Source organism: Microtus ochrogaster, chromosome 19 (assembly GCF_000317375.1).
Source record: "Microtus ochrogaster isolate Prairie Vole_2 chromosome 19, MicOch1.0, whole genome shotgun sequence".
NCBI lineage: Eukaryota > Metazoa > Chordata > Mammalia > Rodentia > Cricetidae > Microtus > Microtus ochrogaster.
Genome location: NC_022021.1, coordinates 64,925,380 through 64,928,831, shown reverse-complemented (window position 1 = coordinate 64,928,831; position 3,452 = coordinate 64,925,380). Strand labels below are relative to the sequence as shown.

General features: G+C 40.9%; 1 protein-coding gene across 5 annotated transcripts in view; it reads left to right on the top strand.

Moving 5' to 3' along the window:
- Znf131 (zinc finger protein 131) overlaps positions 1–3,452 on the top strand; it is a 34,863-nt gene that overhangs the window by 10,143 nt on the left and 21,268 nt on the right. The window lies entirely within an intron of this gene.

The window sequence follows — 3,452 nt, the reverse complement described above, 5'->3', positions numbered from 1 at the left end:
CAGCACTCGGGAGGCAGAGGCAGGTGGATCTCTGTGAGTTCGAGGCTAGCTTGGTCTACAAGAGCTAGTTCCGGGACTGGCACCAAAAGATGCGGAGAAACCCTGTCTGGAAAAGAAAAAAAAAATTGTTTCTTGACTCAAATAGACTGAAACAATAATACTTAACAGCAAGGAAATACAAAAATGTCATCTTGTTATTAAATTTAAACACAAAACTTGAAAAGAAAAAATAGGATTTGTAGAAACAGGAATTTTGTTTTGTATGAGACAGGATCTCATGTCACTATGTAGTCTTTGCTGGCCTGGTCTAACTTTATTAGAATAGGCTAGCCTCTGACTTCAGAGAGATCCTCCTACCTTTGGAATCAAGGTGTGTGCCAGCATACTTGAGCTAGACACTTAGTTTCAAATTTAACTTTAGCATTTATTTTTGTTGTATGTACCTGTGTTTTGGAAATTTCTGATAGATGCTCTTGAGGTACAGATCAAAAGTTTTCTCTCAAATAGGTTACAATGAAGAGAGTTTTATAAACTAAGTTACTAGGGCAGTTGCAGGCTTGAGCCTGTGGGAAATACTGAAGGTTTTGTTCCTAACTCATAAAGAAACAGCATAAAGTAACAGCATAAAGGACCTCCTGTGGAGATTGAATTAGTTACCAAAATACCTTTGAACAGAGGAAATTCTAGGATCTGTTGTCTTTAACTAGTGACCTCAGTCAAGCATTTGAAGAACTCTTGCCATGTTTTGACTCAAAAGCATCGAATAAGGGGCTGGAGAGAGAGTTCAGCAGTTAAACGCACATAACTGCACCTTAGAGACTCTGAGTTTCATTCCCAACACCCATGTCTGATGGCTTTCAACTGTCTATACCTCCTCCAGTTCCAAGGGGATGTGATACCCTTCTTAGGTCTCTGCAGACAACTATGTGTATATAAACATAGACAAGTGTAGATAAAAATAAATGTTTAAAAATTTCAAACACTTCCAACTTTGTTTTATTTTTTGAGACAGGGTTTCTCAGAGATATACCTGCCTCTGCCTCCCAAGTGCTGGGATTAAAGGTGTGCACCAAGTGCACTGTTTGGCAAACACTTCCAGATTTACTTGAGACCAGTATGACTCTGATGACCATATCAAGAAAAATAATTTAAAAAGAAAACTGTAGGCCAATATCTATTATGATATAAAAATTGTCAGTAAAATATTAGGAAAGTAGCCAAGCATTGTGGCTGACACCTGTCAGTTTTCTTACTTGGAGGTTGAAGCAGGAGGGTTGTCACATGTTCAAGACTAACTATAGAGTGGGACCCTATTTTTCAGAAAAGTTTAGGGAAATGGCTCAGCAAGTAAAAAACAACTTGTAAGGAAAGCTGAAGATCTGAATTTGATCCCTGGAACCCACCAGATGTGGTAGCAAGCATCTGTAACCTCAGCACTGAGTGAGGTAACTGAGAATAATGGGCCAGCTAGCCTGAGGTTACCAGCACAGCAGCAGAATAGGATAGCACAAAGGAATAGCCACTTAAACAAGGTGGAAGAACAGCCTCAAAACCTGTCCTCTGATCGCTGAACTTGTGTGCTTTCACTCTGCATACACATAAACTAGGATCCTAAATCCAGCATCATAGTAATTAAAGATGATTCATCAAGATTAAATGAGATTTGTTCCTGTGATACAAGGATAGTTCTGTGCAAAAATGAGCATGGCACACCATACTGACTGGTTATATCCTCCAAATAGAATAAGACTTAGGCAAAGCATTTCACGAATGTGACATTAACATCATTGGCAACAGAAGAAGTAGACATAATAAAGGAAACAGAACACAACCGGTGGAATGGGAGAAAATATTTGCAAACCAAGTATTTATCTGAAAGAAACTGAGAGAACTCAGAATTTAACATTTAAAACTTTGTTATTTAAAAACAGAGTAAGAACTTAAGTAGAAACTTCTCCAAGAAAGAAAACAAAGACTCTTAAGTAAATGAAAAAAGTTCCATCTGTGTCATTACTGGCCAGACAAGTATATATTTAGCAAGGATCACTGCATTTTTGAAGAAGGTGTCAGGGAAGTAGAAGACGGCCTGATGAGAGGAGTGAGTGTGGCCACTGTGAAAGATGGGAAGCGTTCCAAAGCTTAAAGTAGAAGCGCCATATGTATTGAAGAGCTTTCCGGGGAGGAGAGTTGCCTTGGCTCAGGTCCAGAGGTTGTAGTAAGGCAGAACACCTTGACCCAGTGCAGTGCTGAAGCAGAGGCCTACAGCCACTCTCTTGGCGGTTTGTAAGCGAGGAAAGACCTTCCTCCAACCAGCCCTTCTTTAAAGTCCAGTTTAAAGAAGTGTGCATTTATTGAGCCCTTGCTATGCAATGTAACTAAAACTTTGTTGGCACATAAATGTTCCTGTCCATGTTTGAGTTTAAAAAAATTTCAAGCTGGGTACTGGTGGTGCATGCCTTTAATCCCAGCACTTGGGAGGCAGAGGCAGGCAGAGTTCCAGGACAGGCTCCAAAGCTACAGAGAAACCTTGTCTCGAAAAACAACAAAAAAGAATTCAAACAGTTGAAGCTGCACAAAGTCTGCAGGGTGGCTAGAAAACTAAGGCCTGTCTCTTTAGTAGTCCATTCAGCTTTGAATAAGCATTCTCAGGATCCAGTCTGAGGAACATGCCACCAGCTGGGGGCCAGGCTGCTAACACATGAGCTTTCATCTTTAAGCCACATCACATATAAACCAGTAGTTCCACATCTGATATCCATGCAAAAGAATTGGCATCAGGATCTTCAGGAAGTTGTGCTCCTTGGCCAGCAAGATGGTTCAGTGAACAGCAGAGAGAGTGCAGGCCTGACAACCCGAGTTCAAGTCTTGAAACCCACCTTTGACCTCCCCAGGCACACTGTGACACGTCACATACAATAGTTGTAATAAAATTTAGAAATTATTTTTTATTTTTTTATTACGTATATAGTGTTCTGCCTGTGTGTGTGCCTGCACGACAAACAGAAGAGGCCACCAGGTCTCATTACAGATGGCTGTGAGCCACCATGTGGTTGCTGGGAAGTGAACTCAGAACCTCTGGAAGAGCAAGCAGTGTTCTTAACCTCTGAGCCCTCTCTCCAGCCCTTACAATTCCTTTAATTGTTTGTCTACATTCTTTTTAGGACCATTCATGGTAGCTAACATGTGGAGATGACCCAAATGTTCATCAGCAGAACACGGAATGAATGTTCTAATGAATAAAGGGAATTTTTTATGTACACAAAATAGGATACTGGTCAGCCTTTAAAAATTCTGCTGTATGCAACATGAATAAACCTTGAAAACAAGTTAAATTAAGACAGTTAAAGAAAGATAAGTGAGCCGGGCGGTGGTGGCGCACGCCTTTAATCCCAGCACTTGGGAGGCAGAGGCAGGCGGATCTCTGTGAGTTCGAGACCAGCCTGGTCTACAAG